This window comes from Arachis hypogaea, chromosome 2, assembly GCF_003086295.3.
Source record: "Arachis hypogaea cultivar Tifrunner chromosome 2, arahy.Tifrunner.gnm2.J5K5, whole genome shotgun sequence".
Lineage (NCBI taxonomy): Eukaryota > Viridiplantae > Streptophyta > Magnoliopsida > Fabales > Fabaceae > Arachis > Arachis hypogaea.
Window position 1 is genome coordinate 77355343 of NC_092037.1, and position 15367 is coordinate 77370709.

At 41.1% G+C, this 15367-nt stretch overlaps 2 non-coding genes across 2 annotated transcripts; both read left to right on the plus strand.

Annotated features, from left to right (window-relative positions):
- The first annotated feature begins 3757 nt into the window (after nt 1–3757).
- LOC112764813 (small nucleolar RNA R71) lies at nt 3758–3865 on the plus strand. The gene has a single exon (XR_003183354.1). It is a non-coding gene; the product is annotated as a small nucleolar RNA R71 (small nucleolar RNA).
- Nucleotides 3866–13670: 9805 nt separating this feature from the next.
- Nucleotides 13671–13778, plus strand: LOC112763315 (small nucleolar RNA R71). The gene has a single exon (XR_003182856.1). It is a non-coding gene; the product is annotated as a small nucleolar RNA R71 (small nucleolar RNA).
- The last annotated feature ends 1589 nt before the right edge of the window (nt 13779–15367 follow it).

The following is a 15367-nucleotide window of genomic DNA, read 5'->3' on the forward strand; positions in this document are numbered from 1 at the left end:
TGATGGATTCATAGGACATTCATAACTTTAAGGCATAGACACTAAGACACTAATGATCATAAGACACAAACATGGATAAACATAAGCATAAAATTCGAAAAACAGAAGAACAAATAACAAGGAAATCAAAGAACGGGTCCACCTTAGTGATGGCGGCTCTTTCTTGCTCTTGAAGATCCTATGGAGTGTTTGAGCTCCTCAATGTCTCTTCCTTGTCTTTGTTGCTCCTCCCTCATGATTCTTTGATCTTCTCTAATTTCATGAAGGATGATGGAGTGTTCTTGATGCTCCACCCTTAGTTGTCCCATGTTGGAACTCAACTCTCCTAGGGAGGTGTGTAGTTGCTCCCAATAGTTTTGTGGAGGAAAATTCATCCCTTGAGGAATTTCAGGGATTTCATGATGAGTGGGATCCCTTGTGTACTCCATCCTTTTCTTGGTGATGGGTTTGTCCTCATCAATGGGGATGTCTCCCTCTATGTCAACTCCAACTGAATAACAGAGGTGACAAATGAGATGAGGAAAGGCTAACCTTGCTAAGGTGGAGGTCTTGTCCGCCACCTTATAGAGTTCTTGGGCTATAACCTCATGAACTTCTATTTCTTCTCCAATCATGATGCTATGGATCATGATGGCCCGGTCTATGGTAACTTCGGACCGGTTGCTAGTGGGAATGATTGAGCGTTGTATGAACTCTAACCATCCTCTAGCCACGGGTTTGAGGTCATGCCTTCTCAATTGGACCGGCTTTCCTCTTGAATCTTGCTTCCATTGTGCGCCCTCTTCACATATGACTGTGAGGACTTGGTCCAACCTTTGATCAAAGTTGACCCTTCTAGTGTAAGGATGTTCATCTCCTTGCATCATAGGCAAGTTGAACGCCACCCTCACACTCTCCGGACTAAAATCCAAGTATTTCCCCGAACCATAGTAAGGTAGTTCTTTGGATTCGGGTTCACACTTTGGTCATGGTTCTTGGTGATCCATGCATTGGCATAGAACTCTTGAACCATCAAGATTCTGACTTGTTGAATGGGGTTGGTAAGAACTTCCCAACCTCTTCTTCGGATCTCATGGCGGATCTCTGGATATTCACCCTTTTTGAGTGAAAAAGGGACCTCGGGGATCACCTTCGTCAAGGCCACAACTTCATAGAAGTGGACTTGATGCACCCTTGAGAGGAATCTATCCATCTCCCATGACTCGGAGGTGGAAGCTTTTGCTTTCCCTTTCCTCTTCTTAGAGGTTTCTCCAGCCTTGGATGCCATAATGGTTATGGAAAAATGAAAAAGCAGCGCTTTTACCACACCAAACTTAAAATGTTTGCTCGTCCTCGAGCAAAAGAAGAAAGAAGAGAGTAGAAGAAGAAGAATGAGGAAGAGGGGGATGGTGGTGTATTCGGCCAAAGAGGGAGAGAAGTGGTGTTTAGGTTGTGTGAAAATGAAGGGTTGAAGAGGGGTATATATAGGAGAGAGGGGATGAATGGTTCGGCCATTATGGGTGGGTTTGGGAGGGAAAGTGGTTTGAATTTGAAGGGTGAGGTTGGTGGGGATTTATGAAGGATGGATGTGAGTGGTGAAGAGAAGGATAGGATTTGATAGGTGAGGGGTTTTTGGGAAAGAGGTGTTGAGGTGATTGGTGAATGGGGGAAGAAGAGAGAGAGTGATGGTAGGGTCCTGTGGGGTCCACAGATCCTGTAGTGTCAAGGAAAAGGCATCCCTGCACCAAATGACATCAAAATCCACGTTTTGAGCCATTTCTGGCGTTAAACGCCGGGCTTATGCCCATTCCTGGCGTTTAACGCCAGGTTCTTGCCCTTTACTGGCGTTTAACGCCAGTCTGGTGCCCCTTTCTGGCGTTAAACGCCCAGAAGGGTGCCAGACTGGGCGTTAAACGCCCAACTGCTAGGCTTACTGGCGTTTGAACGCCAGCAGCATCTTCCTCCAGGGTGTGCTGTTTTTCTTCCTGTTTTTCATTTTGTTTTTGTTTTTTTTTTCATTGTTTTTATGACTTCTTATGATCATCAACCTACAAAAAAGATAAAATAACAAAAGAAAATAATTAAGTATAAAACATTGGGTTGCCTCCCAACAAGCGCTTCTTTAATGTCATTAGCTTGACAGAGGACTCTCATGGAGCCTCAGAAATGCTCAGAACCGTGTTGGACCTTCCCAACACCAAACTTAGAGTTTGAATGTGGGGGTTCAACACCAAACTTAGAGTTTGGTTGTGGCCTCCCAACACCAAACTTAGAGTTTGACTGCGGGGGCTCAGTTTGGCTCTGTTTTGAGAGAAGCTCTTCATGCTTCCTCTCCTCTATCAACATCAATCACAGCCTTTGCTGTGGCTAGGAAGGGTCTGCCAAGGATGATGGATTCATCCATGCATTTCCCAGTCTCTAGGACTATGAAATCAGTAGGGATGTAATGGTCTTCAACCTTAACCAGAACATCCTCTACAAGTCCATAGGCTTGTTTTCTTGAGTTGTCTGCCATCTCTAGTGAGATTTTTGCAGCTTGTACCTCATAGATCCCTAATTTCTCCATTACAGAGAGGGGCATGAGGTTTACACTTGATCCTAAGTCACACAAGGCCTTCTTGAAGGTCATGGTACCTATGGTACAAGGTATAGAAAACTTCCCAGGATCCTGCCTTTTTTGAGGCAGTTTCTGCTTAGACAAGTCATCCAGTTCTTTGGTGAGCAAAGGGGGTTCATCCTCCCAAGTCTCATTTCCAAATAACTTCTCATTTAGCTTCATGATTGCTCCAAGGTATTTAGCAACTTGCTCCTCAGTGACATACTCATCCTCTTCAGAGGAAGAATACTCATCAGAGCTCATGAATGGCAGAAGTAAGTCCAATGGAATCTCTATGGTCTCATCTTGAGCCTCAGATTCCCATGGTTCCTCATTGAGGAACTCATTGGAGGTCAGTGGGCGTCCAGTGAGGCCTTCCTCAGTGGCGTTCACTGCCTCTCCTTCCTCCCAGAATTCGGCCATGTTGATGGCCTTGCACTCTCCTTTTGGATTTTCTTCAGTATTGCTTGGGAGAGTGCTTGGAGGAAGTTCAGTAATTTTCTTGCTCAGCTGACCCACTTGTCCTTCCAAATTCCTAATGGAAGATCTAGTTTCAGTCATGAAACTTTGAGTGGTTTTGATTAGATCAGAGACCATGGTTGCCAAGTCAGAATTATTCTGCTTAGAACTCTCTGTCTGTTGCTGAGAAGATGATGGAAAAGGCTTGCTATTGCCAAACCTATTTCTTCCACCATTATTGTTATTGAAACCTTGTTGAGGTCTATGTTGATCCTTCCATGAAAGATTTGGATGATTCCTCCATGATGGATTGTAGGTGTTTCCATAGGATTCTCCCATGTAATTCACCTCTTCCATTGAAGGGTTCTCAGGATCATAAGCTTCTTCCTCAGATGAAGCTTCCTTAGTACTGCTTGGTGCATTTTGCATTCCAGACAGACTTTGAGAAATCATATTGACTTGTTGGGTCAATATTTTGTTCTGAGCCAATATGGCATTCAGAGTGTCAATCTCAAGAACTCCTTTCTTCTGACTAGTCCCATTGTTCACAGGATTTCTTTCAGAAGTGTACATGAATTGGTTATTTGCAACCATTTCAATCAGTTCTTGAGCCTCAGTAGGCATCTTCTTCAGATGAAGAGATCCTCCAGAAGAGCTATCCAAGGACATCTTGGATAGTTCAGAGAGACCATCATAGAAAATACCTATGATGCTCCATTCAGAAAGCATATCAGTGGGACACTTTCTGATCAATTGTTTGTATCTTTCCCAAGCTTCATAGAGGGATTCTCCTTCCTTCTGTCTGAAGGTTTGGACTTCCACTCTAAGCTTACTCAATTTTTGAGGTGGAAGGAACTTTGCCAAGAAGGCATTGACTAGCTTTTCCCAAGAGTCCAGGCTTTCTTTAGGTTGAGAGTCCAACCATGTTCTAGCCCTGTCTCTTACAGCAAAAGGGAATAGCATCAGTCTATAGACCTCAGGGTCTACCCCATTAGTCTTGACTGTGTCACAGATTTGCAAGAATTCAGCTAAAAACTGATGAGGATCTTCCAATGGAAGTCCATGAAACTTGCAATTCTGTTGCATTAGAGAAACTAATTGAGGCTTAAGCTCAAAGTTGTTTGCTCCAATGGCAGGGATAGAGATGCTTCTCCCATAGAAGTCGGGAGTAGGTGCAGTAAAGTCACCCAGCACCTTCCTTGCATTGTTGGCATTGTTGTTGTTTTCGGCTGCCATTTGTTCTTCTTCCTTGAAGAATTCGTCCAGGTGCTCTAAAGAGAGTTGTGCTTTGGCTTCTTTTAGCTTTCCCTTCAAGGTCCTTTCAGGTTCAGGATCAGCCTCAACAAGAATGCCTTTTTCTTTGCTCCTGCTCATAAGAAAGAGAAGGGAACAAGAAGATGTGGAATCCTCTATGTCACAGTACAGAGATTCCTTTAGATGTCAGAGGAAAAGAAGAGTAGAAGACAGAAGTGGAAAATTCGAACTTATCAGAGAGAATGGAGTTCGAATTTTGCATTAAAGGGTAGTGTTAGTCCATAAATAGAAGGATGTGAGAAGGAGGGAAGTCATTTTCGAAAATTAAGTGAAAAATTTTGAAAACATTTTTGAAAAACATTACTTAATTTTCGAAAATGAAAATGGAAAAGAGATCAAGTGATTTTTTGAAAAAGATTTTGAAATTAGAAATCAAAAAGATTTGATTGAAAACTTAATTTGAAAAAAAATGTGATTAAAAAGATATGATTTGAAAACAATTTTAAAAGATATGATTTGAAAACATTTTGAAAAGATATGATTTTAAAATTAATGACTTGCCTAACAAGAAAAGATATGATTCAAACATAAAACCTTTCTCAACAGAAAAGGCAACATACTTGAAATGTTGAATCAAATCATTAATTGATAGTAAGTTTCTTTGAAAAAGGAAAGAAGTTAATTTTGAAAAAGATTTGATTGAAAAATTGATTTGAAAAAGATTTGATTTTGAAAAGATTTTGAAAACTTAAAAAAATCTGATTTGGAAACAAAATCTTCCTCCCCTAGCCATCCTGGCGTTAAACGCCCAGAATGGTATCCATTCTGGCGTTTAACGCCCAAAATGCTACCCTTTTGGGCGTTAAACGCCCAACCAGGTACCCTGGCTGGCGTTTAAACGCCAGTCTGTCCTTCTTCACTGGGCGTTTTGAACGCCCAGCTTTTTCTGTGCAATTCCTCTCCTGTGTGTTCTGAATCTTCAATTCTCTGTATAATTGACTTGAAAAGACACAAATTAAAAATATATTTGGATTTTTAATAATAAGGAAAAATCAAAATGCAACAAGAATCAAATAACAATGCATGCAAGACACCAAACTTAGCAGTTTGTATGCTACTGACACTAACAGGATGAAAATGCAAATGAGACACACTAGACATTCAAGTCAATAGAATTCAAAGATCAGAGCAAGTAAATCATCAAGAACATCTTGAAGATCACCAAGATATATGAATGCATGCAATTGACACCAAACTTATGATGAGACTCTAGACTCAAACAAGAAATATTTTTGGATTTTATGATTTTTAAAATTTTTTTTGTGTTTTTCGAAAATAAAATGGAAAAAGATATCAAAATTCTCAATGAGAATTCCAGGCATCAGTGCAATGCTAGTCTAAGACTCCGGTCCAGGAATTAGACATGGCTTCACAGCCAGCCAAGCTTTCAAAGAAAGCTTCGGTCCAAAACACTAGACATGGCCAGAGGCCAGCCAAGCCTTAGCAGATCACTGCTCCAAGAGCAAGATTGATAGAAATCAACAAGCTCCTGTGGTGATAAGTTGAAACCTCGGTCCAATGAGATTAGACATGGCTTTTCAGCCAGCCAGATTTCAACAAATCATCATGAAACTCTAGAACTCATCTTCAAGAATTTCGAAAAAAAAAAGTACCTAATCTAAGCAACAAGATGAACCGTCAGTTGTCCAGCCTAAACAATCCCGGGCAATAACACCAAAACTTGATGTTGTTGCCGGATCTTGGCACTGATGTTACCAAAGCTTGCTCAAAACTTGAACAATCCCCGGCAACGGCGCCAAAAACTTGGTGGGCGAAATTGTGAACAATACTTTTTCACAACTCTCATAATCCCCGGTAATGGCCCCAAAAAACGTGGTAGCTCAATACCATGGCATTACACAACTTCGCACAACTAACCAGCAAGTGCACTGGGTCGTCCAAGTAATAAACCTTACGTGAGTAAGGGTCGATCCCATGGAGATTGTTAGTATTGAAGCAAGCTATGGTCATCTTGTAAATCTTAGTCAGGCAAACTCAAATGATAATGGTGATGAACGAAAATAACATAAAGATAAAGATAGAGATACTTATGTAATTCATTGGTAGGAACTTCAGATAAGCGCATGAAGATGCCTTCCCTTCCGTCTCTCTGCTTTCCTACTGCCTTCATCCAATCCTTCTTCCTCCTTTCCATGGCAAGCTCGTGTAGGGTTTCACTGTTGTCAGTAGCTACCTCCCATCCTCGCAGTGAAAGCTAATGCACACACTCTGTCACAGTGCTGCCAATCACCGGTGTGGTTCCCTCCCTACCGGAATAGAATCCAGTGATTCTTTTGCGTCTGTCACTAACGCCCGGTAGGTTACAGGTTTGAAGCACGTCACAGTCATTCAGTCATTGAATCCTACTCAGAATACCACAGACAAGGTTAGACCTTCCGGATTCTCTTGAATGCTGCCATCAATTCTTGCCTATACCACGAAGATTCTGACTTCACGGAATGGTTGGCTCGTTTGTCAGGCGAGCACTCGGTTGTCAGGCGATCAACCATGCATCGTGCAATCAGGAATCCAAGAGATATTCACCAAGCCTCAAATGCTTGTAGAACAAGAGTGGTTGTCAGTCACTTTGTTCATGGGTGAGAATGGTGATGGGCGTCAATCATCACCTTCATCAAGTTGAAGAACAAGTGATATCTTGGATAAAGAACAAGCGGAATTGAATGGAAGAACAATAGTAATTGCATTAATACTCGAGGTACAGCAGAGCTCCACACCTTAATCTATGGTGTGTAGAAGCTCCACCGTTGAAAATACATAAGCATAAGGTCTAGGCATGGCCGAATGGCCAGCCTCCCAATGATCTAAGATCTAAAGTGATCAAAAGATATAAAGATCCAAAGATTTCTAATACAATAGTCAAAGGTCCTACTTATAGAAAACTAGTAACCTAAGGTGTACAGAAATGAGTAAATGACATAAAAATCCACTTCCGGGCCCACTTGGTGTGTGCTTGGGCTGAGCAGTGAAGCATTTTTCGTGCAGAGACTCTTCTTGGAGTTAAACGCCAGCTTTAGTGCCAGTTTGGGCGTTTAACTCCCATTTGGGTGCCAGTTCCAGCGTTTAACGCTGGGATTTCTTGAGGTGACTTTGAACGCCGGTTTGGGCCATCAAATCTTGGGCAAAGTATGGACTATCATATATTGCTGGAAAGCCCAGGATGTCTACTTTCCAACGCCGTTGAGAGCGCGCCAATTGGGCTTCTGTAGCTCCAGAAAATCCACTTCGAGTGCAGGGAGGTCAGAATCCAAAAGCATCTGCAGTCCTTTTTGGTCTCTGAATCAGATTTCTGCTCAGGTCCCTCAATTTCAGCCAGAAAATACCTGAAATCACAGAAAAACACACAAACTCATAGTAAAGTCCAAAAAAGTGAATTTTAACTAAAAACTAATAAAAATATACTAAAAACTAACTATATCATAACAAAAACATACTAAAAACAATGCCAAAAAGTATACAAATTATCCGCTCATCAGTTCTCGATCAGGCCGAAATAGAATCCAGTGATTCTTTTGCGTCTGTCACTAACGCCCCGCCCTCAGGAGTTTGAAGCACGTTACAGTCATTCAATCATTGAATCCTACTCAGAATACCACAGACAAGGTTAGACCTTCCGGATTCTCTTGAATGCCACCATCAGTTCTAGCCTATACCACGAAGACTCTGATCTCACGGAATGGCTGGCTCGTTTGTCAGGCGAGCACTCGGTTGTCAGGCGATCAACCATGCATCGTGTATCAGGAATCCAAGAGATATTCACCCAATCGAAGGTAGAACGGAGGTGGTTGTCAGTCACACGTTCATAGGTGAGAATGATGATGAGTGTCACGGATCATCACATTCATCAAGTTGAAGAACAAGTGATATCTTAGAACAAGAACAAGCGGAATTGAATAGAAGAACAATAGTAATTGCATTAATACTCGAGGTACAGCAGAGCTCCACACCTTAATCTATGGTGTGTAGAAACTCCACCGTTGAAAATACATAAGAACAAGGTCTAGGCATGGCCGAATGGCCAGCCTCCCAATGATCTAAGAACTAGATGTCCAAAGATGATCTAGAGATCTAAAGTGATCAAAAAGATTATAATACAATAGTAAAAGGTCCTACTTATAGAAAACTAGTAGCCTAGGGTGTACAGAGATGAGTAAAAGACATAAAAATCCACTTTCGGGCCCACTTGGTGTGTGCTTGGGCTGAGCAATGAAGCATTTTCGTGTAGAGACTCCTTCTGGAGTTAAACACCAGCTTTAGTGCCAGTTTGGGCGTTTAACTCCCATTTTGGTGCCAGTTCCGGCGTTTAACGCTGGGATTTCTGAGGGTGACTTTGAACGCCGATTTGGGCCATCAAATCTTGGGCAAAGTATGGACTATCATATATTTCTGGAAAGCCCAGGATGTCTACTTTCCAACGCCGTTAAGAGCGCGCCAATTGGGCTTCTGTAGCTCCGGAAAATCCACTTCGAGTGCAGGGAGGTCAGAATCCAACAGCATCTGCAGTCCTTTTCAGTCTCTGAATCAGATTTTTGCTCAGGTCCCTCAATTTCAGCCAGAAAATACCTGAAATCACAGAAAAACACACAAACTCATAGTAAAGTCCAGAAAAGTAAATTTTAACTAAAAACTAATAAAAATATACTAAAAACTAACTAGATCATACTAAAAACATACTAAAAACAATGCCAAAAAGCGTACAAATTATCCGCTCATCACAACACCAAACTTAAATTGTTGCTTGTCCTCAAGCAACTGAAAATCAATTAAGATAAAAAGAAGAGAATATGCAATGAATTCCAAAAACATCTATGAAGATCAGTATTAATTAGATGAGCGGGGCTTTTAGCTTTTTGCCTCTGAACAGTTTTGGCATCTCACTCTATCCTTTGAAATTCAGAATGATTGGCTTCTTTAGGAACTCAGAATCCAGATAGTGTTATTGATTCTCCTAGTTAAGTATGATGATTCTTGAACATAGCTACTTATTGAGTCTTGGCCGTGGCCCAAAGCACTCTGTCTTCCAGTATTACCACCGGATACATACATGCCACAAACACATAATTGGGTGAACCTTTTCAGATTGTGACTCAGCTTTGCTAGAGTCCCCAATTAGAGGTGTCCAGGGTTCTTAAGCACACTCTTTTTGCCTTGGATCACAACTTTATTTCTTTCTTTTTCTTTCTTGTTCTTCTTTTTTTTTTCGTTTTTTTTTTCATTGCTTTTTCTTGCTTCAAGAATCATTTTAATGATTTTTCAGATCCTCAGTAACATGTCTCCTTTTTCATCATTCTTTCAAGAGCCAACATTCATGAACCACAAATTCAAAAGACATATGCACTGTTTAAGCATACATTCAGAAAACAAAAATAATGCCACCACATCAAAATAATTAAACTGTTATAAAATTCAAAATTCATGCAATTCTTCTCTTTTTCAATTAAGACCATATTTTATTTAAGAAAGGTGATGGATTCATAGGACATTCATAACTTTGAGGCATAGACACTAAGACACTAATGATCACAAGACACAAACATAGACAAACATAAGCACTAAAATTCGAAAAACAGGAAAATAAAGAACAAGGAAATTAAGGAACGGGTCCACCTTAGTGATGGCGGCTCTTTCTTCCTCTTGAAGATCCTATGGAGTGCTTGAACTCCTCAATGTCTCTTCCTTGTCTTTGTTGCTCCTCTCTCATGATTCTTTGATCTTCTTTAATTTCATGGAGGATGATGGAATGTTCTTGATGCTCCACCCTTAGTTGTCCCATGTTGGAACTTAATTCTCCTAGGGAGGTGTTTAGTTGCTCCCAATAGTTTTGTGGAGGAAAGTGCATCCCTTGAGGTATCTCAGGGATCTCATGATGAGTGGGGTCTCTTGTGTGCTCCATCCTCTTCTTAGTGATGGGCTTGTCCTCATCAATAGGGGTGTCTCCCTCTATGTCAACTCCAACTGAATAACAGAGGTGACAAATGAGATGCGGGAAGGCTAACCTTGCCAAGGTAGAGGACTTGTCCGCCACCTTATAAAGCTCTTGAGCTATAACCTCATGAACTTCTATTCCTTCTCCAATCATGATGCTATGAATCATGATATCCCGGTCTATGGTAACTTCGGACCGGTTGCTAGTGGGAATGATTGAGCGTTGGATAAACTCTAACCATCCTCTAGCCACGGGTTTGAGGTCATGCCTTCTCAATTGAACCGGCTTCCCTCTTGAATCTCTCTTCCATTGGGCGCCCTCTTCACATATGACTGTGAGGACTTGGTCCAACCTTTGATCAAAGTTGACCCTTCTAGTGTAAGGATGTTCATCTCCTTGCATCATGGGCAAATTGAATGCCAACCTTACACTTTCCGGACTAAAATCCAAGTATTTCCCCCGAACCATAGTAAGATAATTCTTTGGATCCGGGTTCACACTTTGATCATGGTTCTTGGTGATCCATGCGTTGGCATAGAACTCTTGAACCATCAAGATTCCGACTTGTTGAATGGGGTTGGTAAGAACTCCCAACCTCTTCTTCGGATCTCATGTCGGATCTCCGGATATTCACCCTTTTTGAGTGAAAAAGGGACCTCGGGGATTACCTTCTTCAAGGCCACAACTTCATAGAAGTGGTCTTGATGCACCCTTGAGATGAATCTTTCCATCTCCCATGACTCGGAGGTGGAAGCTTTTGCCTTCCCTTTCCTCTTTCTAGAGGTTTCTCCGGCCTTGGATGCCATAAATGGTTATGGAAAAACAAAAAGCAATGCTTTTACCACACCAAACTTAAAATGTTTGCTCGTCCTCGAGCAAAAGAAGAAAGAAGAGAGTAGAATAAGAAGAAATGAAGGAGATGGGAATGGCTTTTGTTTTCGGCCAAGAAGGGGAAGAAGTAGTGTTTAGGTTGTGTGAAAAGGAAGGAATGAAGGGGGGTTTATATAGGAGTGGGGGAAGGGTAAGGTTCGGTCAAGTGAGGGTGGGTTTGGGTGGGAAAGTGGTTTGAATTTGAATGGTGAGGTAGGTGGGGTTTTATGAAGGATGTATGTGAGTGGTGAAGAGAAAGATGGGATTTGATAGGTGAAGGGTTTTTGGGGAAGAGGTGTTGAGGTGATTGGTGAATGGGTGAAGAAGAAGAGAGAGAGTGGTGGGGTAGGTGGGGATCCTGTGGGGTCCACAGATCCTGAGGTGTCAAGGAAAAGTCATCCCTGCACCAAATGGCAAGCAAAATCTCGTTTTGTGCCAATTCTGGTGTTAAACACCAGGCTGGTGCCCATTTCTGGCGTTTAACGCCAGCTTCTTGCCCTTTTCTGGCGTTTAACGCCAGTCTGGTGCCCCTTTCTGGCGTTAAACGCCCAGAATGGTGCCAGACTGGGCGTTAAACGCCCAACAGCTAGCCTCACTGGCGTTTAAACGCCAGTGGGTTCTTCCTCCAGGGTGTGCTGTTTTTCTTTCTGTTTTTCATTCTGTTTTTGCTTTTTTCATTGATTTTGTGACTTCTCATGATCATCAACCTACAAAAAACATAAAATAACAAAAGAAAATAGTTAATTATAAAACATTGGGTTGCCTCCCAACAAGCGCTTCTTTAATGTCATTAGCTTGACAGAGGGCTCTCATGGAGCCTCAGAAATGCTCAGAGCCATGTTGGAACCTCCCAACACCAAACTTAGAGTTTGAATGTGGGGGTTCAACACCAAACTTAGAGTTTGGTTGTGGCCTCCCAACACCAAACTTAGAGTTTGACTGTGGGGGCTCTGTTTGGCTCTGTTTTGAGAGAAGCTCTTCATGCTTCCTCTCCATGATGACAGAGAGATATCTTTGAGCCTTAAACACTAAGGATTCTTCATTCACTTGAATGATCAACTCTCCTCTATCAACATCAATCACAGCCTTTGCTGTGGCTAGGAAGGGTCTGCCAAGGATGATGGATTCATCCATGCTCTTCCCAGTCTCTAGGACTATGAAATCAGTAGGGATGTAATGGTCTTCAACTTTTACCAAAACATCCTCTACAAGTCCATAGGCTTGTTTTCTTGAGTTGTCTGCCATCTCTAGTGAGATTTTTGCAGCTTGCACCTCAAAGATTCCTAACTTCTCCATTACAGAGAGAGGCATGAGGTTTACACTTGACCCTAAGTCACACAAGGCCTTCTTGAAGGTCATGGTGTCTATGGTACAAGGTATTGAAAACTTCCCAGGATCTTGTCTCTTTTGAGGCAGTTTCTGCCTAGACAAGTCATCCAGTTCTTTGGTGAGCAAAGGGGGTTCATCCTCCCAAGTCTCATTTCCAAACAACTTGTCATTTAGCTTCATGATTGCTCCAAGGTATTTAGCAACTTACTCTTCAGTGACATACTCATCCTCTTCAGAGGAAGAATACTCATCAGAGCCCATGAATGGCAGAAGTAAGTCCAATGGAATCTCTATGGTCTCATTTTGAGTCTCAGATTCCCATGGTTCCACATTGGGGAACTCATTGGAGGCCAGTGGACGTCCATTGAGGTCTTCCTCAGTGGCGTTCACTGCCTCTCTTCCCTCCCAAAATTCGGCCATATTGATGGCCTTGCATTCTCCTTTTGGATTTTCTTCTGTATAGCTTGGGAGAGTGCTAGGAGGGAGTTCAGTAATTTTCTTGCTCAGCTGACCCACTTGTGCCTCCAAGTTTCTAATGGAGGACCTTGTTTCAGTCATGAAACTTTGAGTAGTTTTGATTAGATCAGAGACCATAGTTGCTAAGTCAGAGGTATTCTGCTTAGAACTCTCTGTCTGTTGCTGAGAAGATGATGGAAAAGGCTTGCTATTGCTAAACCTGTTTCTTCCACCATTATTATTGTTGAAACCTTGTTGAGGTCTCTGTTGATCCTTCCATGAAAAATTTGGATGATTTCTCCATGAAGGATTATAGGTGTTTCCATAGGGTTCTCCCATGTAATTCACCTCTTCCATTGAAGGGTTCTCAGGATCATAAGCTTCTTCCTCAGATGAAGCTTCCTTAGTACTGCTTGGTGCATTTTGCATTCCAGACAGACTTTGAGAAATCATATTGACTTGTTGGGTCAATATTTTGTTCTGAGCCAATATGGAATTCAGAGTATCAATCTCAAGAACTCCTTTCTTCGGACTAGTCCCATTGTTCACAGGATTTCTTTCAGAAGTGTACATGAATTGGTTATTTGCAACCATTTCAATCAGCTCTTGAGCTTCTGTAGGCGTCTTCTTCAGATGAAGAGATCCTCCAGCAGAGCTATCCAAAGACATCTTGGATAGTTCAGAGAGACCATCATAGAAAATACCTATGATGCTCCATTCAGAAAGCATATCAGAGGGACACTTTCTGATTAATTGTTTGTATCTTTCCCAAGCTTCATAGAGGGATTCTCCTTCCTTCTGTCTGAAGGTTTGGACTTCCACTCTAAGCTTACTCAATTTTTGAGGTGGAAAGAACTTTGCCAAGAAGGCATTGACTAGCTTTTCCCAAGAGTCCAGGCTTTCTTTAGGTTGAGAGTCCAACCATGTCCTAGCTCTGTCTCTTACAGCAAAAGGGAATAGCATATGTCTGTAGACCTCAGGGTCAACCCCATTAGTCTTGACAGTGTCACAGATTTGCAAGAATTCAGCTAAGAAATGATGAGGATCTTCCAATGGAAGTCCATGGAACTTGCAATTCTGTTGCATTAGAGAAACTAATTGAGGCTTAAGCTCAAAGTTATTTGCTCCAATGGCAGGGATAGAGATGCTTCTCCCATAAAAGTTGGGAGTAGGTGCAGTAAAGTCACCCAGCACCTTCCTTGCATTGTTGGCATTGTTGTTGTTTTCGGCTGCCATGAGTTCTTCTTCTTTGAAGAATTCGGTTAGGTCCTCTACAGAGAGTTGTGCCTTGGCTTCTCTTAGCTTTCGCTTCAAGGTCCTTTCGGGTTCAGGATCAGCCTCAACAAGAATGCTTTTGTCCTTGCTCCTGCTCATAAGAAAGAGAAGGGAACAAGAAAATGTGGAATCCTCTATGTCACAGTATAGAGATTCCTTTAGGTGTCAGAGGAAAAGAAAAATAGAAGACAGAAGTAGAAAATTCGAACTTATCAAAGAAGATGGAGTTCGAATTTTGCATTAAGGAATAGTGTTAGTCCATAAATAGAAGGATGTGAGAAGAAGAGAAGTAATTTTCGAAAATTAAGTAAAAGAATTTGAAAACATTTTTGAAAAACTTTAAGAATTTTCGAAAATGAAAGTGGAAAAGAAATCAAGTGATTTTTGAAAAAGATTTTGAAATTAGAAATCAAAAAGATTTGATTGAAAACTATTTTGAAAAAGATGTGGTTAAGAAGATATGATTGATTTTAAAAAGATGTGATTGAGAAGATATGATTTGAAAAACATTTTTTTAAAAAGATTTAATTCTGAAAATTAGTAACTTGCCTAACAAGAAAAGATATGATTCAAACATTAAACCTTTCTCAACAGAAAAGGCAACATACTTGAAATGTTGAATCAAATCATTAATTGATGGCAAGTATCCTTAAAAATGGAAAGAAATTGAATTTGAAAAAGATTTGATTGAAAAGATATGATTTGAAAAAGATTTGATTTTGAAAAAGTTTGAAAACTGAAAAAAAATCTGCATTAAAAACAAAATCTTCCCTCTTGTGCCATCCTGGCGTTAAACGCCCAGAATGGTGCACATTCTAGCGTTTAACGCCCAAAACTATACCTTTTTGGGCGTTAAACGCCCAACCAGGTACCCTGGCTGGCGTTTAAACGCCAGTCTGTCCTTCTTCACTGGGCATTTTGAACGCCCAGCTTTTTCTGTATAATTCCTCTGCTGTATGTTCTGAATCTTCAATTCTCTGTATTATTGACTTGAAAAGACACAATTAAAAATATTTTTGGATTTTTAATAATCAAAATGCAACTAAAATCAAATAACAATGCATGCAAGACACCAAACTTAGCAGTTTGTATACTATTGACACTAATGAGAATGCATATGAGACACATAAACACTCAAGTCAAGA